Genomic DNA, 26,356 nt, shown 5'->3' on the forward strand with positions numbered 1-26,356 from the left:
TGCTAGGAGGGAGTTCCAGGATTTTGACTCAGCGACAATGAAGGAACATCGAACATCGAAATAGTTCCAAATCTAAATGGTGAGTGGCTTGGAGGAAAACTTACAGGTGGTGGTGTTCGCTTTCATCTGCCGCCCTTGTCCTTCCAGGTGATAAAGATCATGGGTTTGGAAGGTACTTTTAGCCCATTTCGATCCCTTCCCCCCACCCCACCCTCACTAGGGCCATCCGCCACTAGCTTGCTTCCCTTAATGTCTCCATTAGTACATCCTTTAGATAATATCACCACCGTTAACACCCCTTTGTCCTTTTGTCTATGACATCTTTGGCAGTCTCTTCTTGGCCTCCACCTATCATTGGCCCCCTATCGAGCTTTCCTGACCTACCCCCCTCTACCAGCTTATATTTCATCTCATTTCTACATGTCTTAGTTCTGATGAAGGGTCATACGGACTCGAAACGTCAACTGTATTCCTCTCCGCAGATGCTGTAAGACCTGCTGAGTTTTTCCAGGTATTTTTGCTTTTGTTCTAGATTTCCAGCATCCGCAGTAATTTGCTTTTACCGAAGGAGCCTTGTTGACTTGCTGTAGTGCATCATGTAGGTGGGACACATTGCTGCCACTATGCATTGGTGGTGGAGGGAGTGAACATTTAAGGTGCTGGATGGGGTGCCAATCAAGTAGACTAATTTGTCTTAGATATTGTTAAGTTTCTTGAGTGTTGTTGGAGCTGCACTCATCCAGGCAAGTGGAGAATATTCCATCACACCCCTAACTAATGCCTTGTAGATGGTGGACAGGAGATGGTGGAGAGGCTTTGGGAGTCAGGAGATGAGTTACTTTCTGCAGCATACCTAGTCTCTGACCTGCTTTTGTAGCCACAGTATTTATATGGCTGGTCCAGTTCAGTTCTGGGATAATGCTGACCCGCAGAATGTTGGTAGTGAGGGATTCAGCGATGGTAATCCCACTGAATGTCAAGGGGAGATGGTTGAATTCTCCCTGGTTGGAGATAATCATATCCTGGCACTTGTGCGTTACAAATGTTACTTGCCACTTATCAGCCCAAACCTGAACATTGTCCAGACCTTGCTGCTTATGGTATCAAGTGAGAGCAGTTAAGAGTAAACCACATTGCTATGGTTCCAGAGTCACATGTAGACCAGGGAAGGATGGCAGATTTCCTTCCCAAAAGGACATCATTGAACCTATTGGGTTTTTAATGACATTCAAGTAGTTCCATGGTCATCAATGCTGGCACTAGCTTTTTACTGCAGATTTATTCATTAACTGAATTTAAATTCCCTATCTGCTGTTATGGGAGTTGAACTCACATCCCCAGGTTACTTGGTTGGGTCTTTGAATCACTAGTCCATAAGGAAACCATTATGCTACCACAGCTGACTCTGCATGGCTCAGTCAATCTGATTGGCTGGAGAGACATGGGCTCAGATTTTCGCCAGGATGGAGAGCTTCTCCTTTGTAACAGAAAGAGTGGAACTGCCTGAAGAACGTAAGTCCCACCCCAGAACATGGCACTTCCCATTTTCACAGGGGTGGGAATGGGTGAAGGCATGTTTTGCACACATGCATTTTACGGATGCAGGTGGCTACTTGAATCATCAGCTGCCCCACTGTAGGTGGATTTTGGTAGCCCAGGAGTGTGGAACCCAAAGGGTGCAAAGTGGACCTAGTAAGAGCAGGCCTGAACTTGGCATATTTCTTTGCATAGTCAGGGGGCCCTTTGGAGAGGTAGAGTACCGCTGTTAAATTTGCCTAAAAATTTTACTCACAGTCCCAAAAGTGGCATAAAACAAATTTCAACAGTCTTCCCTTAACCAAGGCAGTAGGAAGGGGAGGCTCCTGGTATTGCAGGGCAATTATTTTTGCATCTGCTGACCCATACACCTTGGTGCCAGGGAGAACTTTGTGCCGGAGAAAGTGCATAGCACTTTGTGCGAAGGAGCATGGAAGAGGCATTACCCCCTCGCACATAGAGGCCAGTCACAGTGAGCAGCCGGAGGCCAGAAGGAAGTCAGAAGGTCAGGAGGAAGGGGCTGCTGCCTGTGCACCAGGAAGGAGGAGGAGGAGAGGCAGGACAAGCAGGTACTACCCTGTGGAAATGGGGTACTGACCTAAGATATCCTACCTCAACGTGACAGAGAACCAGTGCTGAAGGCGACTGAAGCTAAGCCACGAGATGGTGACAGGCATACGTCACATGGTCCAGCAACAACTCAAGCCACAATCCATTGACCCCCCCCATGCCCTACCAATGGCTGTGGAGGTAACTGTTGCTCTTAACTTCTGTGCCTCAGGATCTTTTCAGCGATCATCAGATGACCTGTCTGGTACATCTCAATTAGCAGGTGGAGTTCTGCAATATGCCCCAGCAAGGGTATCAAGAATAGTAGTGGTGTGCTGCATGCTGCACAATACTGTACAGTGGAGGGGCCTGGAAATCAATGACAGTGATGCCATGGGCACAGCTCCAACTTCTGAGGAGGAGGGAGATGAGGAGGAGGCATTAATGCTGTAACTAATGCCTTGTTTGTTCATGTGAAGGATTGCATTAATTTCCCTGTAGATTTGGCATCTCAGACACAGAGAGTCACAATCTTTGCCCAATTAGCAGGCTGCCCTCAGGTGCAGGGTGATATTGGTTGCACCCATATTACCATAAAGGCCCCAACTCAACATGCGGACACCTCTATCAATGGCAGGTCCTTCCACTCAGTCAATGATCAGGTGGTATGTGACCAAAATAAGGTTTTCCTTCATGTGTGTGCAAGGCGTCCTAACAGCTGACATGACTCCTTCATACTAAGCAGTTCCCAACTCCCTCAACTACTTCAACCACCAATACAGATCCATGGTTGGCTTCTAGGGGACAAGGGCTACCCCTTAAGAACTTGGATAATAACCCTCTTTAGTAACCCACAAATGGAGGCAGAGCACAACCAAAACAGCAGCCTCATTGTCACCATGAATGCCATCGAGCAGGCCATTGTCATTTTAAATATGTGCTTCAGTTGCCTCCATCACTGAGGGTTTTACAATATGCCCCAGCAAGGGTATCAAGACTAGTAATGGTGTGCTGCACGCTGCACAACATTGCACAGCGGAGGCGCCTGGAAATCAATGACAGTGACGCCATGGGCACAGCTCCAATCTTTGAGGAGGAGGGAGATGAGGAGGAGGAGGAAGCCCCTGTCCAAAATGGTTGAGGGTGAGGAGGCCGCCAATGGCAGAGCAACTGGAAGGCATGGCTATGTAGCCAGGAGTGCAGGAGGAGATCATCGCCTGACAGGTCCTTGTGCAAAATAGATTCTCATTAGGTCCTCCGATGTCACAATCGCCATCAGCCAGTCCCTGGTGACATACTTCTATATAAAGAGCCTTGTATATTGACTCCACAGGTGCACAAGGGACTGCCCAACCCCCACAAGTGAGAGAATAAACATCAATGAGTTCTACTCAGTAAGATATGGCTGAAACCCTCATCATCATAACCATGGGCCTCATCATATTGCAAACACACATGGTAATGAGTCATTCACAACCTGGTCCCTCACATGAATGCCAGGGTCTGTAAATGAGGGGCCCATGACACCCAATTGTCTATAATCAAACTATGCCCAGAATGCTGATAGTGACACAACATCATTATTCAAACCCTATACATGCTGATAGGATTGTACATTGTAGCATACAAGCAGATAAGGCACCTTGAGCAAGAGGAGCCCATAACTGTGCAACAACAGCTCTTTGAAAGAACTTGTGCACCATGCATTCTGGCCAATGGTCCAGTTTCTGATGGGTCACCACATGCAACATTCCTGGCTCCCATATATCTCTGCTTGGCTCACAAAGCACATCCTGTGACATCTGGGATGTAAATGCAGCCAATGTAGTGGGCACAGCAGACAACCAACATGACCTGGATGGTACACGGCCTCTCGAGCTGCGATGCCCACACCTAGGCCAATGTGTAACACTGCAGTATGGATGTAGGCCTTGCATACAACACTCATGCTTGAGATGCACCTGCTGCCCAGCATGTGTTCATGGAGTCTAATCATTGAGATCCCTTAAAATCAAGCTTGGATGGACAATAAAAGATACAAGGAGTATCTCAGTGCTTGAGCTTTTGACCTCTGGAACCATATGTGGTACAGCAGAGGAGGAAGAAGCCCTCCAAAATCTCACAAAACAGGTGACAACCTTGCTCCTGTCGATGGCACATCAAGATGGACCTCAGTATGCTGCCCTCATTATTACTGGTAAGAACCACCTTCATAATGTTACCATTCTTTTTGAGCTCTCTAGTGTACATTTACACACCAAATCATGTAGAAGTATAAGCAAGTATATTCAAGGAGTGCTCAAATGTGCTGTATGCTATGTGAAAAGTGTAACTACAGTGAACCCATTAATGCTCTAGACGAGATGGCAGTCTTCACTCTCATACACTCCTTTGGAATGCTCCCGTGTTGCCTCGGAGGAGGTTGAGGCAGTCTGCTCACTTCCGTGTCCAAACGGCAATGAGGAGTGTGGTGGCGATGCCCGTTGGGGACCTACTTCGATCTGTGGCCTCTGCATCTCTACACGGGAAGCTGTGGTCACTGGTACACGTGGATTAGATGTGGACTCAGCAGAGCATCCGGGGAGGTGGAGGAAGATGAGAGTACTGAGGAACTTTCAGTACCTTCACCCTCCTCAGTTACCTGCACAGCCTCGGGTTGACCTTTAGATGGGGTTGATGGGGCTGGCTGCTGGTGTGCAGCAGTTCCAGCAACCCCTGTGCCAAAAGTGCGATCACCCTGTTAAGAGTACACAGTTCCTCATGTATTCCATGGATGTCAGTGCTCATACGCTGAGCGACTGATCCAGGCTACTGAGGGAGGCTTGCACCCTTTCCTGGCCAAGACACTGCTCTTGCATCCACTCCGAGTGCCGCTGCATGTGTCTCTCTGTGAGATTGGCCAATCTATCATGGTCTGAGCTCATGTGGCTGAGCCCCCATGACAATGTTGGCGATGGACTCCTCCATTCGCTGTCCTCGAGCTCCCGCTGCCTCAGTGGCTCCTATTGTACTGCTGCTCGGCCTCTGTTCTTGGATGGTGGAGAGGCGTAATGAGCCACCTTTTGAGGGGATAGCCCTTGTCACCCAGCAGCCATCCATCCAGTCGTTCTGGAGCACTGAAGAGCCTCGGCACCTGGGAGTGTCTGAGGAAGTAAGCATCATGGGAGCTGCCAGGATACCTTGCACAGACTTGTAGAATTTGCATCCTGTGGTCACACACTATCTGCATGTTCATGGAGTGGAAGCCCTTCCTGTTGACGAAGGCACCCGGCTCACCCGCTGGCACCTTGATGCCCACAAGTGTGCAGTCGATGGCACCCTGGATGTGGGGGAAGCCCAGCAATCACTGCAAAGCCTCTGGCTCACTCAGCCTGGCTGGCCTCATCCATACGGTAAAGAATGCAAGTCAATACCCGCCTGAACAGAGCCTCTGTCACTAGCTAGATGCAACTGTGGACAGCTGATTGGGAGACTCCACACAGATTCACCACTGAATCCTGAAAAGAACTGGGTGCTTAGAAGTTGAGGGCCACTGTGACCTTCAGAGCCACTGGCATGGGCTGTCCACCAACACATTCAGAGCTGATCTCAGGCCCGATCCTCTGACAGATGGAGGTCACAGTCTCCCTTGAGAGACAGAGCCTCCTTCAGTATTGCACCTGAGACATATTGAGGTAGCTGCATTGCTGCCTGTAAACCCTAGCAGCAGGATAGTGACGCCTTCTGTGACCCCTTCTGCCTTGGACTTCCTGCTGGCTCTGCGCCCTTGTGCCTGTGCCTCTCCTCCCACAGGCCCCTCCCCTGGAAGCTGCATTGGGACACCTGGCCTCCTTTATGCTCTACCCTTCCCTTACTCCTCAGAGGAGGTCCCACCAGCAGAGACTACAATCCCTATTACCAGGGTAATGGAATGTTGTCTGATACCTGGAAGGGCCCACATGGTCTGAATCCTCTGGAGGCCTGGAAGGAAACAATGAGTCCTGAAATGAAACCTAGAAATGCTCAGAATGCAGTTCTGAAGCAAGATGAAGCTGTCCAGTTCACAAAAGCAACCAGCAGTGAGTTTGATGCAAAATTCCTCACTACTCGCAATGTCACTAACCCTTCCTATCCCACCCATGGATGAGCTTTTGCTATTTGTGACCTGCTTTTCTGGCGGTTTTGCCCATGCGATGGGCGAAAGGTCACATGGGCTGCATAAAGTCAGAGACAATTGGTGTCAAGGGCCTTAACAGGCCTCTTAATGGCAGGCACACGCCCGGCTAGCAAGATATTGCAAGAAGATGCGGTGATGTCGGCCAACGTCATTGCGCGTTATTTCACAAGTGGGTCGGGCACACGTGTGCCCGCCAAGTGAAAAAGTCTGCCCATGATTCCATGTTAGCCTGATGCATAGTGCATGCAGGAATATTTCTCTTCACTCAGTCCATGCATCACAATATTCATTCACCACAGTTCTGTGCACCTAGATGAGCTGTGTCCACATACAAGCCTCAATGCTGAAGCAGATGTATGTACCAGGTTTCACACCTTAGCTGCAGCATGCAGAAATGACCCTTCTCTTGGAAGTCGGCCTGGATGAACCAAGCTACTTACCACGCCAGAACGCAGCAGGTCATTGAACCTTTTCCGGCACGGAATCCATGAGTGCTGATGGTCTCTTGCTGTGCTTACCGCAGTGGCTATTTGAATCCAGGCCTTCTTGTTTGCTACAGGGGAATTACAACGGGATAGAGGGCCCCTTCCACCAAAACTTGAAGGCTCTTGTTGGAAAAGCGTGGGTTAGCTGGACCCATCCCTTCACCTGTGTCTCCTCTGTGTGACATTCTATCATAAAAATATAAGGCAAAAAGGGTTGTGAGCCATTCAGATTACAATGCTCTCATCCACTTTTGTGTGCTTATATGCACTACCCATTCTCACCATATCATCAGTGATTACTGGTAAGGTTTGGTGGAGAAAATGGCTCTGTACAAATGCTTGGTGTCATGCCTGTTGCGGCTGTGATTCCAAGGTATCATGGTGTGCTCCTTGACCACTAACAGCCCTACTGGTTTCCTCCTTGTTAGTCACACTGTTATGCCATGACAGCGTGCAGGTGTGAGGGATCTGGTCAAGGGTCAACTGTGTGGGCGCATCCTGACAGACGGGTGACAAGAGAGCAGTGGATGGGATAATGAACATGGCACTGTTCATCATTCAGCCACTGAGTCTTGGTAGCTAGCTACATGACTGCATATTATTTGTGCCAGGTAGTGGTGGCAAGACTATGCCATCGCCTTGGCTGTGTCTTGTGAATCCACTCCACGGTTTCAGTGCTTCAGTACAGTACACTTTGATTAGGCAGCCATAATGACAATTCTACCACAGGGGAAGCCCATGATGGGCCATCCATTCCAGGGCTTGCTAATGGTTGGGCAACATTTACAGCTTTGACACTCAGCTGACAAGGCAATGACATCTCCTCCAGGGCTCAGCGACTGGACCACCTAGCTCTCAAATGGGCCCTTCTGAAGGCCTGCTTCTTATCTGAGTTTGAGTAGCCCAATCTGCACTGGGCCCACCTCCAACCCCTCACGACTTCCATGGCCGTCCACCCCAACTCTATTCTAGCCCACAACCCCGGACCAAATATCGGAAGTTTGGGCAGCCATTTTTAAAGGCCAGATTCGCAGAGCCAGGAATTCTCCTGTCCCTGCGTACATCCTGACCCAGGAGTGAAAATCTGGGCCACAATGTTGCTCTGCTCACACATGCCACAGACCCCCTGCAGAGGGCGCTACACTGAAAAGGATCTCCAAATACCATCAATGGCATGCAACGAAACCGATAGTTCAATCACATCTCTCTCCAACATGTCGGGTGGATGTCAACTACACCAGATGGAGAAGTATCAGATTCAGATGTGATTGGAATATATTCCATTGATACTGTGAGTATATATGGAAAACTCAAAATAATAGTAAAATCTGAACAAAAAGTAATTGGCAATGTATTAATATCTGCTGCTGAAAGATCTTACTTGTATCATAGAAAATATAAAGTCATTTCAAAATTATCTCTCCAAGTGTTGGCTTGTGAACTGGATAGTACTGTTCTGGATTCAATCATTTTGGATTCTTACAATCTCAGTTAAATTGAAGTCATGTTTACTTAGTATCTAAATGAGAATGCAAATCTTGCAGTCCGTGTGCAGTCAGTGTGCTATTGCTCTCTTGTTCATGTGAAGGTGGATTGTCTGTAAAGCATCTGCAATACAACATTAAGAATTCGATGAATGTCCGGCTGTTATTTAATACAAGGCTTTATTAAACTCTTTCCCCTTCCAGCATACATCCCTCTAAGATCTCTGTGTTCCTCCAATTCTGGCCTCTTAAGCATCTCAGATTTTTGGTCATTGGTGGCTGTGTCATCAGCTATCTAGATCCTAAAGTTTGGAATCCCCTCCCTACATCACTCTGTCTCTTTGCCACTCTCTATTCCTTTAAGATGCTTGTTAAAAGCTGCATCTTTGACCAAGCTTTTGGTCGTTTGTCACAATAACTCATCATGTGGTGTGGCGCCAAATTTTGTTTGATAACATTCTGTGAAGTACCTTGGTGTGTTTTTACTATGTTAAAAGCGCTAAATAAATGGAAGTAATGGGTACTAGAGTTAATGGTATGTTTTAGTGTAGATTGTTTTGTTCGTGTTCAAAATTGTCACAATACTGCACATATACTATTTGGAACACTGCACTGACACAAATGTTGGGCATAAACACATTTAATTTTTTTTGTCAGAAAATACCAGAATTACATAGCAGATTACTCAGCATTTGGAAACAGAAAAGAAGAATCAATATATTGTGAGCTTTAGAAACCTTTGCAAGTGAGCGTCTGGAGTATTTTTTTTCTTTTCTCCAGCGTTGTTCAGTATATCTCTGAGGCCACCCTTACAAATCAGTTTTGCTCTGTTCTTTGTAGGAATTCACCCACTTCAATCAAACTAATGCTCAACTTTAATGAAGCATTGGGAGAATATGGGAACTTAATTCTGGCAACACACCAGAACTGTCTGTGCCAGCCATGCGTGTACTGTTCACACTGGTGGTTCATTGGTATTTTCAAGTCCACATAAATTTTGCAGATGTAATGCGTCCATTATCATGTTGTAGATGTCATAAAGTATTATGGCAAAAGGAGGTTGATCTCACGGCTAAGGGCTAGCCCTGAGCATAACAGCTAGTGGGACACCTGACACGGGACTATTGTGGTGCTGTGGTAAGGACTATCTGATCGAGATGATAGGACTGGTAATCTGCTTTCAGTCACTCAGATTGTTTCTATTAATAATGTCTTATTTCAACATCTTCTGTCTTTAATAGAAAACATGAAAAAACCTTTGCCAAATGCTTTGGTTTCAACATATGGTGGCTGTTTGGAAACCAGCACCATTAGCAAGAGTGGGCGAAAACCTTTAATTCATTCATTAATACAAAGTTACAGCAGCAGCAATTGGCACTGATGATAAAATAAGTTTACCCTGAAAAAAGAGTTTATCCTGGAGGGGTCTTCTCAGCAGGCAAAAATAAAATCAGAAGGATGTGGCTTTCTAAACACCGGTTCCTGGAGAGACCACCAGTGACAGGGATGAGTTAAATGCAGGGCTTGGCTTCACAGGCATTTAGATATAAGAACAATTGCATACTGATGTGGTTTGTCTTTGAGAAAAAGACTGTTTTCAAATATCTCAAATTCCAAAGTGCATTAATAATGTCAACCTCTGTGTAGACAATACAATTATTTAAGTGCATGGTAAAACGTGTGTGCAACCTGAGGGGTTATTTTGTGGTGAGAGAAACATATAGTGCTTGTTTGCTTTGGAGATGAACACCCCAGACCAAGGATTAAACTTAAAAGCTCAGTGGCCATCTTTGAAGACATCAAAAAGTCAACTACACATTGCTGATAAAGGGATTTTTAGAAATAATTTTATTACTTAAACTATAATATAGGGTAGAATTTTACCAGCCCTGAGGAGGAGTGAAAGGAGGTGTGGTAGAGGCTGGTAAAATGGCAGTGGGGGTATGGTGGGGGGGTAAAAATCAGGCCAGCTCACGAGCATCTTCCCACTGCTGACCCATTTTATGAGATGCAGGCAGCAGGATGGATCAGTCTCACCGAAGAATGTACCCCCCCATCCCATCCTTCCCATCCTAAATAAAACAGCCCACCCACTCCCACCCACCTGCACACGCCAACTGTGGTGTCAGTGAGGCAGATTTCAGGTTTTCGGAAAACTACAACTCCTATAGTCTAAATTACCTCAACTATTCAGGGAACCTGAATACCTTTGTAGCTGGATTCTGGGCGACAAGGGGTATTCACTATAGAACAGCTTCAGACCCCTGTATGTAACAGCAACATAAAGGCAGCGGACACATACAACCACTGCCATATGACTACAATGGATACCATCAAGCAGGCCATTGGCCTTCTAAGATAAGGTTTAGATGCCTAAATTGACACGCGTACCCCACCTCACTGTCACTTGCTGAGCATTGCAAAACCTGGCGCTCCAGAGGGGAGTAGTTCTGGAGCCAGAGAAAAGACACTGAGCGAGCGGCATCTTCAGAGGAGGAGGATGATCATGAGGCACCTCAACAGGTGCCAGTCAATAAAAATGGTGCTGCAGGGAGCAATGCAGGGCAGGGAGCTTGCAGTTCTCTTCAGATGCTTCACATGAGCACAAGCACAAGAGGCCACTGAACCAAGAAATGGCCTTGCTGACCTCTCATTAGAGGTCCTTACCATCTGTCTATACTTGTCAGCACAATATGCCAAGGCCTTCTGTCAACACAGGCATTCATGAGGTCTTCACTTTTACATCCCATCCATCTATTTAAATACCCACATCTGGTCACTCACTGTTGTATAAAAATAAATGCATGAGGTATTTTAAATGGAATATCAAGACCTTTAACTCTCATTAAACATTAAAGGTTTCTGCAGTTAACAAATTATCACCCATTCAAACCCAAGTGCAAATTTATACATTTACACGCTTGCTTAGTCATTTCCATGAGGTGCTGGGTTTGATGTGGGGGTAGCTTGTTGCCTTTCCTGCCCCTGTGAATACAACGTTCTTGGCTTGTGTTCTTGGGGTGCCTGAACCTACTGGGACCCGGCACATTCGGGACTACCTGTATCTGTGCAGTGGTTGCCTTAGCCATCAGGCAGCCTGCAGCATTAGTGTCACCGTCAAAGGATTTAAGGATCAGCCTTCAGTGATTCAGGCACCTGGAGAGGGGCCCTATTGCTTTCAGCCTGACCCACATCAGCCCTTTCAGGACCCACGTGCATTCCCATGGCTGCCTAGACTGGTTCATCTCCTGGCAACAAGGAGATGCATGGCTGGTCCATCTGATCCATCCAAAGCTCCACTGATCTCATGGATGAAGCTATGCTGGGGAGGTCCATGTAGACCCCATGCATCCACTTGGTATTAGCCATCTCTCCGTGACAGTTGTCAATCTCTCAACGGAGGATGTCATATGTTCACATGCCAGAGATATAGAGCCACTCGGGTGCCACAGACTGCATATAGTCCAGTGAATGTAGAACCCAACCATCTTTTTACTCACTCTCCAATGCTTTCACAGCTGAAGAAGAGTCATGCGGACTTGAAACGTTAACACTGTTTCTCTCTCCACAGATGCTGCCAGGCCTACTGAGTTTTTCCAGCATTTTCTGCTTTCACACCCGTGTCACTCTCACCTTCAGGCTGCCCAGCCTGTGACCTATCTGATCTCCATGGCTGCCTCCTCCTTCTCCTCCTCCTCCTCCTCCATTGGTGTCACCTCAGCATTGACAAACACTCAACTTCTGTTTGTTGATGCTCCCTGGCATTCTGAACCCACTCCTCCTGCAAGCACAGACATACACAGTATTATTCCTGTCTTATGGCCTATCTGTACTGCACCTCTGAGACACTGTTAGACATGCATTAATAATCCACACTGTTGGCATGGCATGGTGAGGCGGACATTCAGCGTTCAAGGCAGCGTTCAGCCATCACTGGCCATGGATGTGCTTGAACTGGGTACCTCAATGTGATTATTGGTGCCTGGCATTGCCCTATGCAAGGGTCTACCACCTGGCATCACATTTCATGGCCGGCACCTTTTAACTGGGCTTCCAGTTTGCCATTCTAAATGCCTTCCAGACTATTCCAGGTCAATAAAGATCTAGGTTCTTACAAGAACCCCTCAGTTACTCATATCTCTGTCACCTTCTGTGGTCCCTTCCTATTGAAGCATGCTGGCCTCCCCCTCCCAGACTGCTGCAAAAGGGTATCCCTCCTTTCTTTTACTGCCTGTAAAAGCACCTCCAGGGAGGTACCACTGAATTGTGGAGCAACCTTTCCTCATTCAAAAGCCATTTCCCCACTTCCTCTGTTGATGTTGAGCTCCCCCTCCCCGCCGTCAACCCCTTCTTTTTGCCCCTCTAACCTGTCTGAATCCTGTACATGTGCCTTTAAAATTGGTGGCTCCAACTCCGCCACCCTTAAATGTCAGGCTTCGTCGCCTACCAGCCCTTAATTGGCTCTTGCTGGTGAAATCTCCAGTACCTGATACTTCACTGTGCATGTCACTGAGCCAGATAGCCCGCCATTCCCAACATTGGGTTGTCCATTCAATTGGTAAAACTCAGGCCATTATGTTCCATTTTAAATAACAGCCTGAGGGAAGAAACATACTGGAGCAAATCCTCACAAGGTCAGTTATGCTACAAATGCTAATGAACAAATAGATAAATCAAAAACACATTTTTGGAGGCCAGTAATAAAAGCCATTTCCTGTAATGGCAATTTTATTTGTACATCTGAAGGTATTTCTCTTAAGATAAATCATTTCCATTAACAATGTGATATAAAGATTGACATTTCAAATCTTCACTGAAGCGTTTTCAGACATTTAGTGAATTTATCAAATGGATTTCTAAATGCCCCATTTTTTGATTTAAAGCAAATCCACCCAACTTTTAATTGCGGATAAGTAGAGAGGTCACCTATAATTATAGTTCCAGAACAACCTGAGTTATTTATTTGGCTTGCATGCCATTGTATAAAGCTGTTTGTGACAGAAATGCCAGGTGTTGCTGTGAAAAAAGGAGAGTCTTGCATTTACACAGCACCTTTCACACCCTCAAGATGTCCCAGAGCGTGTTACAGCCAATGAAGTGCCATCAATTTATACTGTAGGAAGTGCTGCAGCCAATTTATGTACAGCAAGCTCCCATAAAGAATAATGTAATAATGAGCAGGTGAGGTTTAAATTGGTTACCCCCAGAAAATGGGCACTCAACCTAGCAACTGGTGAGAGAATCCCACTGGCAGTGGACAGCAACTGCACCTATGCACTCACTTAACTCAGCGAGTAGTGCCCAATGCTCGGGTTGGCAGAAAAAAAAGATGAAAGGAAAAACAAAATTGCAGTTTTACCACTGATGGAAAACAGATGGGGAGCTTTTGACATGGGCGATGTTATTAAGATTTTTAATTCAATTGTGCCTAAAAGTAATACCAGGCATGGTGAAGATCGAATAAAGAAAGTGTTGGGAATACTTAGCAGGTTCGGCAGCATCTGTGGAGAGCGAAACAATTAACATTTTAGTTTGATAATCTTTCATCAGAACTGGCAAGCATTAGAAATGTGACAGGTTTTTTAGCAGTACAGAGGTAGAGAAAGTGGGGAAGGGAGGAATGAACAAAAGAGAAGGTCAGTAATATGGTAGAAGACAGGTGTGGCTAAAGGGATGAAGGTGCAAGGCGAAAGAGGATGGTGATGGGACAAGTCAAGATACAAATGATGGGTCCAGAGGAGCTGTAAATAACAAAAGCAAAATCATTAGGGTGATGGTAGACTAGCGGTAATGTTACTGGACTAATAATCCAGAGGCCCAGGTTAAAGGTCTGGGGGCACAATTTCAAATGTGAGCTGGTGGAATTTAATTTCCATTAATTAATCTGGAATTAAAAAACTAGTCTAAAAAACGGTGACCAAATATCTGACTGTTGTGAAAATCCACCTGGTTCATTAACGCCCTTTAGGGAAGGAAACCTGATATCCTTACCTGATCAGTCCTACATGTGCTCCAGCAATGCATTGACGTTTATCTGCCCTCTGAAATGGCCCATCAAGCAATTCAGTTATACAAAACTCACTGGAGGAAAGTAGAAAAAGAATAAAAGCAAACGCATCACTGGGCATTAATCTGGGCTCTGAAAATGACAACAGCATACCCAACCCAGCTGACCCTACAAAGTCTTCCTCACTAACATCTGGGGGTTTGTGCCAAATTTGGGAGTGCTGTCCCACAAACGAGTCAAGCATTAGCTTGAAGAAGTCACACTCACTGAATCATACTTTCCAGCCAATATTCTAGATGCCACCATCACCATCCCTATGCATATCCTATCCTACTGGTCTGGACAGCAACAGTTTAAGGGAATTAGGGGTGGACAATAAATCTTTCCCTTGCCAACAATGTTCACATTCCACGGAAGAAGGTAAAACAAAAATTAACAACATCTGCTGTCCAAAAAAATGAAAGCAGTGGTTGTGAGCTTAAATTTGTTTTTATTTATTCATTCATGGTTTGCAGGCAGCATTTAATGCCCATCCCTAATTGCCCTTGAGAAGGTGGTGGTGAGCCGCCTTCTCAAGCTGCTGCAGTCCATGTGCTGTCGGAACGCCACGGGGGGAGGCGGTGGCGCAGTGGTATTGTCACTGGGCTGGTAATCCAGAGACCCAGGGTAATGCTCTGGGGATCTGGGTTTGAATCCCACCACAGCAGATGGTGGAATTTGAATTCAATAAAATAACCATAAACCATTGTTGGTTGTTGTAAAAACCCATCACTAATGCCTTTTAGGGAAGGAAATCTGCTGTCCTCATCTGGTGTGGCCTACATGTAACTCCAGATCTTTAATGGCCTAGCAAGCCACTCAGTTGAATCAAACTGCTAAAAACTTAATAAAAAGGAATGAAACCTGGCAGACCACCCGGCATCGACCCAGGCACCGGAAATGACAATGGTAAACACAGACCTGTTGATCCGGCAAAGTCCTCCTTACTAACATCTGGGGACTGTACCAAAATCTATCTCACAGACTAGCAAAGCAACAACCTGATGTAATCATACTCGAGGAATCATACCTTACAGATCATGTCCCAGACACCACCATCGCAATCCCTGGTTATGTTCTGTCCCACCGGCAGGACAGACCCAGTAGAAGTGGTGGCACAGTGGTATACAGTTGGGAGGGAGTTGCCCTGGGAGTCCTCAACATTGACTCCAGACCCCATGAAGGCTCATGGCAAACATGGGCAAGGAAACCTCCTGCTAATTACCATGTATTGCGTGCCAACCACCCCCCCCAACTCAGCTGATTAATCAGTGCTTCTCCATGTGAACACCACTGAGAGTGGCAAGGGTGCAGAACGTACTCTGGATGGGGAACTTAAATGTCTATCACCAAAAGTGGCTCAGTAGCACCACCGCAGACCAAGCTGGCCGAGCCCTAAAGGGCATAGCTGCTAAACTAAGTCTGTGGCCGGTGGTGAGGGAATCAACAAGAGGGAAGAACATAAATGATCTTATCCTCACCAACCTGCCTGTTGCAGGTGTATCTGTCCATGACAGTTTCAGTAGGAGTGACTGCCGCACAGTTGTTGTAGAGGCAAAGTCCCATCTTCACATGGAGGATACCCTCCATCATGTTGTGTCGCATTACCACCATGCTAAATGGGATGGATTTCGGATGGATCTAGCAACTCAAGACTGGGCATCCATGAGGCACTGTGGGCCATCAGCAGCAGCAGAGTTGTACTTGAACACAATCTGTAACCTCATGGCCTTTTGTGGACAGGGCAATACCTGTGCAATTTTCCACATAGTCAGGTAGATGTCAGTGTCGTATCTGTACTGGAACAGCTTGGCTAAAGGACGCGGCAAGTTCTGGAGCACATGACCTCAGTACTATTGCTGGAATATTGTCAGGGCCCATAGCCTTTGCAGTATCCAGTGCCTTCAGCTGTTTCTTGTTATCACATGGATATCCCCCACTCTACCATTATCACCAAGCCAGGGGATCAACCCTGATTTAATGAAGTGTGCATGAGGGCATGCCAGGAGCAGCATCAGGCAAACTAAAAGTGAGGTGTGAACTTGGTGAAGCTATAACACAGGACTACTTGCATGCCAAACAGCATTAGCAGCAAGTGATAGACAGAGCTAAGAGATTCCAAATCAACAGATCGGATCTAAAGCTCTGCAGTCCTACCACATCCAGTCCACCTCCTCCCGAGGTCCCCAGCAACACAGATGCCAGTCTTCAGCCAATTTGATTCACACCATATGATATCAAGGAACAGCTGAAGGCACTGGATACTGCAAAGACTATAGGCCCTGACAATATTCTGGCAATAGCACTAAGGACATGTGCTCTGGAACTTGCCGCACCCTTTAGCCAAGATGTTCCAGTACAGTTCCAGCACTGGCATCTACCTGACTATGTGGAAAATTGCCCAGGCATGCCCTATCCACAAAAGGCAAGACAAATCCTACCCGGCTAATTATCACCCCGTCTGTCTACTCTTGGTCATCAGTAAAGTAATGGAAGGGGTCATTAACAGTGCTATCAAGCAGCACTTGCTTAGCAATAACCTGCTCACTGACGCTCAGTTTGGGTTCCGCCAGGGTCACTCAGCTCTTGACCTCATTACAGCCTTGGTTCAAACATGGACAAAAGTGCTGAACTCCTGAGGTGAGGTGAGATTGACTGCTCTTGATATCAAGGCAGCATTTGGCCAAGTGTGGCATCAAGGAGCCCCAGCAAAACTGGAGTCAATGAGATTCAGGGGAAAGCTCTCTGCTGTTTGGAATCATACCTAGCACAAAGGCAGAAGGCTATGGTTGTTGGAGAACAGTCATCTCTGCTCCAGGCCATCACTGCTGGAGTTCCTCAGTGTAGTGTCCTCGTCCCAACCTTCTTCAGTTGCTTCATCAATGATCTTCCCTCCATCATATGGTCAGAAGTGGAGATGTTCGCTGTTGATTGCACGATGTTCAGCACCATTCGCGACTCCTCAGATACTGAAGCAGCCCATGTTCAAATGCAGCATGACCAGGACAATATCCAGGCTTGAGCTGACAAGTGGCAAGTAACATTTGTGCCACACAAGTGCCAGGCAATGACCATCTTCAACAAGAGAGAATCTAACCATTTCACCTTGGTGTTCAATGGCATCACCATCACTGAATCTCCCACTATCAACATCCTGGGGGTTACCATTGACCAGAAACTGAACTGGACTACCCATATAAACACAGTGGCTACAAGAGCAGGTCAGAGGATAGGAATCATGTGATGAGTAACTCACCTCTGACTCCCCAAAGCCTGTCCACCATCCACAAGGCACAAGTCAGGAGTATGATGGAATAATCTCCACTTGCTTGGATGAATGTAGCTCTTACAACACTCAAGAAGATTGACACCATCCAGGACAAGGCAACCCGCTTCCACAAACATTCACTCCCTCCATCACTGGCGAACAGTAGCAGCAGTGTGTACCATCTACAAGATGCACTGCAGGAACTCACCAAGGCTCCTTAGGCAGCACCTTTCAAACCCACGACCACTACCATCTAGAAGGACAAGGGCAGCAGGTATTTGGGAACACCACACCCTGGAGGTTCCCCTCCAAGTCACTCACCGTCCTGACTTGGAAATATGTCACTGTTCCTTCATTGTTACAGGGTCAAAATCCTGGAACTCCCTCCCTAACAGCACTGTGGATGTACCTACACCACATGGACTGCAGAGGTTCAAGAAGGCAGTTCATCACCACCTTCTGAAGGGCAGTTAGGGATGGGCAATAAATGCTGGCCTAGCTAGTGATGACCACCTTTCGTAAATGAATAAAAAAAAACTTGTTGAAGTCAGTGTTGCATCTGGAAGGTTGCAAAGTGTCTGATGGAAAGGTGAGGTGCTATTCTTTGAACTTTCGTTGAGCTTCATTGAAATACTGTAGGAGGTCAAGGTCAGAGGGATCAGAGTGGAAGTGCAGCGGACAATTAAAATAGCAAGTGACCGGAATCTTAGGATCACACCTGCAGACTGAATGGACATGTTTAGCAAAGGAATCACCCAACCTGCACTTTATCTCCCCATGTAGAGGAGATTCCACCCTGAGCAGCGAATACAGGATAAAAATTGAAAGTAGTTCAAGGAAATTGCTTTTCACCCTGTAGAAGTGTTTTGAGCCTTGGATGTTGTAGTGTGGCTGGGCATTCATGGTGAAAAGGAAATGGTTAAGATCTGGAAACTGGAAACTGTTAAAGTGGCTGAGGGCATTAGAAGAGTTGTGGATGTAGGTTGGAAGAGACTGGATTTGGGGAGAATGAAGATTGGAAGAAAAAAATGCATGGGGCAGGAATAGACTGAATGATGGGCCTACCAGGAGAGTCCTGTTTGTGGATCTTCAAAAGGAGCTAGAATCAGGCTTTGCAGCATTGATTGATTATGAACTTGGAGGCTTTGGAGGGAAGATCTCCAGAGATGAGGTCAGCAATGTTCTGGGAAATGATAGCTCAATGTTTGACAGTGAGGTCATGGTCCAGGGGGAGATAGAAGATGGCACTAGCGAATTGCAGGTCCTGCAGGGTAAAGGACTGTTCCATTCAAAAACAGCACCATTATTAGAAGGTTTAATGTTAATAGTAGGGTTGGACCTGAGAGAAAGAAGAGCTACATGTTCAGAGGAAGGTTGTTAAAAGTAAAGGAGGGTGTAGAGCCTCATGTCAGCAGCTCTCCATGGAAAGGTCTAGAGAGCATAAAAGCCCAGAGGGAGGGACCCAGGTAGAATGAGAATCCAGAAGACACAAAAAAGGGGAGAAGACTCCTGTCAAAGAATGGACACAGAGCTGAAGTCATTGGAAGGAGAGCTTAGCTTGTGCTGAGCCTGACATTTTTTGAGGTTCTTGTGTAAGGGATTAGAGTCCTTTGCTGTAAACTGATTGTTTGGGGTCAGAGAGGGGGGAAGTTCAGAGAGGATCACGTAAACATGGTAATAAGTGAGATTGGAAGGAGGGATGGGAAAGTGAAGGAGAAGAAAGGTCTGGAGGGGCACTGGCATCCTCAAGTTGTTGAAGCTTATAGTCCTTAACACCTAAAAGAAAAATGAGTTGTTTGTCAAAGCGGCCAAGGGGAAGGATGAAATGGAACTGTGGATCAGGACAACTCTGAGACAGAGTGAGTCAAGAACGTGGTAGCACATGGCTCTGAATGTAGATCAAAAGAAGTGGCGAGAGCAGTAGTCTGAGGAATACTGAATAACATGGAGATATCTGTAATCACGGGTGGATCCAAACATGAAGGTAGAATTTCAGTTGGAGTCCATGTGGAATAAATCACAGCCAGAAATACGTTTTTATTATCATTTGTCTTTTTATTGCATAAGTATGAATAGTTTTGACAAAGAAAAAGCAAAAAAATGCTGGAAATACAGAGCAGGTGTATCTGTTTCTGCAAAAAGACAGGTTAACATGTGATGGATATTTATCAGTATCCACATGATGAGGAAAGGTTAAGCAGTTGGCCTGTACTGATTGGAGTTTAGAAGAATGAGAGGCATTCTTTTTGAAACGTACAAGATTCTGAGGAGGCTTGACTTGATGCTGAAACAGTGGGCAGAATTGCCCCAGATTTGCACTAAGTGTGGCAGCGGGCAGGTAAAACGACGTTTCACCCACTGGCCGCAATGGCAGATTTTCAAACCGTATCGATGGGACCCACCGCATTCCTTATTTATTCCTGGGAAATGTATCATTTCGATAGCGGGGGGTCTCTCATTCGCCCGTCACGCCATCACTTTGCCGCTTCATCACACCGGGCGCCATATTTAAAGTGCAGCCATGCGCACAGCTCTCAGTGCTTCCAGCCCACAACTGCTGCACGCAAGACATGGCCCGAAAGGTAAGAAGACTGCAGCCCCCAGGTTCAGTGATGCGTCCCTTGAGTGCCTTTTGAACACCATGGAGGCCCGCCGTGATGTCCTCTCCCACCACTCTGGCTGCAGGATGGGCAGCTGCATCACCAATCCAGTGTAGGAGGTGGTGGCAACTGTGGTCAGTGCCAATATCCTGCAAAAAGAGGACAGCCACCCAGTGTTGCTACAAGATGAATGGTCTAATGCCTTCCGCCACACCTCGAGGAGCATCACCACTAACTCTCACACACGCCCTCACATCTCCATCAGGCTCATACCCTCTTGAGCTCACAACCTCATCCTGTCCGTGGCACCGCTCAGCACACAAACATTCCATGCAGTGCCATATGTCCTGTTCACACTCTATCTGTTTCCATGCAGGAGAAGCCTGCTCACATCAGCAGGGAGGGCTGCCAGACGGGTGTGGAGTGGCCCACATTAGGCCCCTCACTCATTTTGAGGAGTGTGCCATCGCACTGACTGCTGAGGATGTGGACCATGCCTTTGCCGATGGTGAGGTCAGCGGTGAGCACCCTCATGAGGATCCTGCACCACATTATCCCTCTCTCAACGCAAATGTGAGTGCTCTCTCTCCTACTTTTGACTCTGCTGCCATGAACTAATTATCTCTACTATGGAGGTCTCCATGTGGCGGATGGCGGATGCCATGGAGACCCTGGTCCAGCAGAACGTGAAGATGTGCACAGACCTGCACTCCATTGCAGGAGCCAAGGATGAATTACTGTAGTGGCAGCATCAGAGGGAAACAGGGCACCTCGACATCCCTCCAGGTGCTCCTTCCCCTCAAGGCGTCAGGCCGGGGCCCTTGGGCATCCAAAGGGAGGCGGAACGACACTAGACATCCTTGGGTCATCCGCTCAGGAATCTCAGAGGCTGTCCACTCCCTCTGAGTCGTCTTTGCCTGTGAGCCCCTCAACCTCATCCCCTGTCACCGCAGAGGGAACAGCCAGCCCATGAGTGATTCTCAAGGGAGAAGTGTGTGTGTATAGCAGGGCCTTTCAGAGCCTAAAGCAAGCATTCTCCCATGCACGCAGGTCCATCCTGTATCACACTGATCTCAATGTCCTGAGCATTTTCAATGCTGCCTGATTGAGTTTGCTTTCAGTTGTCCATATGAGCTAACCTGTATCTCTGCCCACTGATCACACTCCCTATCAGCACTTGATCTCACCCACCACGACCCTTGCTTCACTTTCGATTTGGACAGCATGGTGCTAATTTGGTTTTCCTTTTGCTCCCCTATCCTTTACCCTCCCCCATTTACTTTCCCCCGGCACAGTTGACCCCCCCCCGCCCCAACTGGCCTCATTTTCCACCTCCCACCCGTCACCTGCCAGCCATAACTCTTTTCCTTGGGGATGTTCAGGTGAATGTGCGCGTTCCCTTCCTTCCCGAAAATCCCACCCCCATCCACATTCACCTCCCCGACCTCCTCCTTCCCATCCCCAGGGTCTATGTCTGTCTACAAATCTTCCCCAATCGTCCTGCCTTTTACCAAACCCTCACCCTACCACCCTACCACCTCACTCTGCCCTCAGTCATTCTCACCATTCCCTCATATCACGCCCACCCTCAGTTCAGTCCCCAGGAGGCAGTCATGGATCTATCAGCACTCTGCCTTACATGTTCACCTGGACATCCCCCCCCACCCACCCCGGACCCCTTTATCCTCCAGAATCCCTGTCCCCTCTGGACCCCTTCCCCACTGGAACACCTCCCCCCCCCCGACCCACCCCAGACCCCTCATCTCTCCCACTTGTCCCTCCCCCTTCCTCACTTCCTCAGATACCCTTACTTCTTCCGCCACCCTTAGTCCTTTCCCACTCCCAACTCCTTCCTCCAGTCTTATCTCTTCTTCCAGCTTTACTTCTTCCTCCAGCTTTACTCTTTCCCCCTTCCTGATTCCCTCAGATACCCTTACTTCTTCCTGCAACCTTACTCCTTCCTCCACACTCCTTCTCCCCTGGACCCTCTCCCCTCTCCACACTCCTTCTTGCCCCTGGGCTCCCTCTCCTCTCCTCACTCCATCCCCCCTCCGTACTCCTTCCCTTGCACCTTCCACCCCCCATACACTTACCGCTCCAGTTGCCATCTTCTCCCCCATTGCCCCCTCCTTCCCCATGTTCTCTCCCCCGCAACCTCCCCAGACACTTTCATTACCCCACTCCAAACCTCACCCTCCTGACACCTTCATTCCTCCTTCCCAAACTCACCCCCCCCTTACACCTTCATTCCCCCCAGCCTCACCACTCCCAACATCTTCATTGCCCTCCTCCCCACCTCACCCTCCCAATACATCTCCCTCCCCCAGTCGATCCTAGATCTTCCTCTCCACCCCCTCGATCCTCAACGGTGACTTTCCACCTTCCGTGAGCTGCTTCACAGCAGAGTCATGTCCATGAGAATCCACCCAGCATGCCATGGAGGATTCTCCAGTGTGCCGCTGCTGTCGGGCTCCAACATCTTCTGTTCCACCACTGTCCGCAATGTGAGGAAGGCCCTGGCGGTAAGTCCCGCCTTCTGCATGTCACAGTTGTCAGGATGTGTTCTGCACTGGCATGTTTTCCTGCTGATGTGGGTGGACCATCCAGCAGCGGGGATGAGTCCGGTGGGCTGGCCCTATAATGATATACTGATGTATTACAATGAGGTTCCCGGTGTCCAGTGGCGGGGAATGCGGCCCGCCATCGATGGGCTGAATGGACGATCGCAAACTGGTCTCACGACATTATGAAACCGATTTTTGTCCTGCTCTCCATAGTGTCCACTCGTGCCACCGAACATGCCCGACACCAGCGGGCACGGGTGATTCCGCTCGATGTTTTGCTCGTGAGGGAATCTAGAACTATGGAGTACAGTTTAAAAATAAGGGGTCTCCCATTCAAGACAAAAAAGGAGGAATTTCTTCTCTCAGAGGGTTGTTAATCTTTGGAATTCTTTACCCGAGAGAGCAGTGGGGGCTGGGTCATTGAATATTCAAGGCTGAATTAGACAGATTTTTGATCTAAGGGAGTGAAAGGTTATTGAGGTCAGGCAGGAAAGCAGAGTTGAAGCCATGATCGGATCAGCCACGATCTGTTTGAATGGTGGAGTAGGCCCGAGGCCAAATTACCTACTCATATTCCTATTTTTTTATGTTCCTATGTTTTTATGACAAATCTGTTTTGAACTGAAATTCCATAGCTTCCTTTTCTCTGACATGTTTCCCTGTGTAATGCTGTATGATGTTCTCATATTCACCCCTGACAAAAAAGTTTCCAGCTGAAAGGTCTTAAAAGATGTAAAATTGTTAACTTCCCTAGCCCACAGTTCGATAGGAGCAATCTCATACATATGAACATACGAACAAGGAGCAGGAGTAGGCCATTGGGCCCTTCGAGCCTCTTCTGCCATTTAATAAGATCATGGCTGATCTGGTAGTAACCTCAAATCTGCATCCTGCATACTGCTGATAACCTATCATCCCCTTGCTTACCAAGAATCTATCCACCTCTGCCTTACGCATATTCAAAGGCTCAGCTTCCACCACCTTTTCAAGAAGAGAGTTCCAAAGACTCAGCACCCTCTGAGAAAAAATATTTCACCTCATCTCCATTTTAAATGGGCTACCCCTTATTTTTAAACAGTGACCCCTGGTTCTAGATTCTCCCACACGAGGAAACATCGTCTCCACATCCACCCTGTCAAGATGCCTCAGGATCTGATATGTTTCAATCAAGTCAGCTCTTACTTGTCTAAATTCCAATGGATACCAACCTTGCTTGTCCAATCTTTCCTCATAAGACAATTCCAGGTATTAGTCTGGTAAACATTCTTTAAACTGCTTCCAATGCATTTACATTTTCCTTAAATAAGGAGACCAGATGTGGTCTCACTAATGTTCTGTTTAAAGCAGCAAGAACGTTTGAGTATTAGTGTATTGACACTTTTTATTAGCATTTCTTACCATTAACATGTTTACTTTTATAGAAAAGGAAAATATAATTCAAGTGTTTCTGTTTTTACATTAAACACTGCATTCCAGAGGTTCATTAAGCAAGGTACGCTGTGATTTCACCTGAAGCCTTTGAAGGCAGTATTGATAAAAGATATCAAACGTTCTTAAAACTCTCATCCTTGTTTACATCACCTCCATAGCCCCACCCTTCAATCTCTATAAACTTGTCCAGCTCTTCGATCCTTCCACATCTTTGAGTTCCCTATTTCAGGTCTTTTCCACATGCCCTAGTTTAATTGCTCCATCGTGGCTGGTTGTGCTTCCAGCTCCCAAGGCCCTAAGCTCTGGAGCTCCTTTCCTAAATCCCTATGCCTCTCTATACCTCTCTTGCTTCCTTTAAGATGCTTCTTAAAACTTACTCCTTTGACTAAGCTGTTTGGTCATCTGTCATAAAATGTCCTTAGTTGGTCCAGTGTGAAATTTTGTATAACATTCTCGTGAAGTATCTTCGGTTGTTTTACTATAATAAATGAAAGTTGTTGTTGTAAACCATCAAAACATGCCACCAGCGTGAAGGAGCAGAAACAATCACATAAGTCAAGATATTTTTGATTGGTCTTATTTCAATGTTGGAATTAGTCCATCTAAAATAACTGGTTAATGCCAAACGGTAATTTGAGCCAACGGTATCTTTGGAGTTTCCATAGGGCTCTCTTACGTTTCAACTGGGAAAATTTTAGTTTGTTTTCCCTTCTGTATAGACTACTGCAAAGTCTATCATCACGTTTGTGAAAAAGGACATCTTCACTAGACACAGTCAGAAGGCAGAAAAACATAATATTAGGAAATTTGCACATCAATTAAAACTTAAGATTATTAAGTGCAGGAATGGTTACAGCTGTGTCACAATTTGTATAAGTTTCAAATGGATCCTGCCAGCATCATTCAGATATACTGTGCTAGCATGTTTGTTTAAGTTAAATTTGAGTAATCAAGCTTCCTTTATAAATTGCTTCATTCTACCACTAAACAAACCAAGAGCTCTACAATGAATAAGCATTGCCAGTTCAGAGTAAATGATACTAAAATATATTGACAGATATTGATACACTGCGCAGACAATCTTGTCTTTGTGACCTTTCCTTTTCAGTGCACTGTCTATTCTCATTCATATTTTGTGGCTCAGAGAGGTAAGCTGAAGTATGCTGAAATGATAGGAATAAAAGGACAAAGCATTGGAAATCTGAACGGAATACAAAAATCTCAGGCTTGCCAGCACAGTTTCCTTCCATCCACCTACAAAAGCTATCACACAAGGAAGGGACTTGGCTAGCCTTGGCTCCCTTAGGTAAGCCCTACTCACATAAGGTTAAGCTGTGATCACCAACAGCAGCAGGAGAGCGAGCAATGTTTCTTTTAATATTGGTGAATCTCCCCAAGGTGAGGGGCATCAACCCTTACAGATATAACTACTTATGTGCCTGCCAACAATTCTGTGGCATACCAAAGGAAGACTGGTTATAATTCCATAAAGGCACAAATACCAATTTACCATCATAGAAAATAATGCAGCTCAGTGCATGATGCAATCATGTAATCAAGCAAAACATAGCCTGTTGTAGAAAATATAGTGAACACAAGAGATATGAACTATGCAATGGAATCATAATTAATGAAATCTCTGTACCCAACCAGTGATCAGCTACAACAAGATATTGCATCGATATTTGCAGTGTTAACTGTACTTAAAATGTTTGAATCAGTAAGGGGAGGAGCACTTGCAATAGGTTCCAGGGAAGATCTACAAAGTTGGAGCTGCATGCAGCAAAATGCTGCCATCGACAAACGTCTCACTGTGGACTTGGATGAGGAATAGCTGTTGAAAGTAGACAAATACTTGGAATTAATGTGTTCTTTCTAGCAGATGTCGGGTTACCACATGCGATTAGTTAAATACACAATCAACTTCAGTAGCATTGTTGAGGTTGAGTGTTTTGTGAAGTAAAGAAAGCACTGGGTGGCAAATAAATTAGTGAATATATTGTGAAAAGGATGTATCTTGACATAAGCCCATAGGTCTGCAGATCATCGGAGACCAGATGTAGGTCAGAAGGTGTGTGTCAAGACCCAGTGAAAGTCCTGATGTGCAGACCTATGTGGGAATTGTGGGAAGTTTAAACTTCTGATGGGCAATTCTCCTGCTGCCTGGAATCCTCCGCAAATGTGTATGATTGTGAGTTAGAGTTTGGGACTTGGGACAAATCCGTGTGACTTACATT

This window comes from Carcharodon carcharias, chromosome 12 (genome assembly GCF_017639515.1).
Source record: "Carcharodon carcharias isolate sCarCar2 chromosome 12, sCarCar2.pri, whole genome shotgun sequence".
NCBI lineage: Eukaryota > Metazoa > Chordata > Chondrichthyes > Lamniformes > Lamnidae > Carcharodon > Carcharodon carcharias.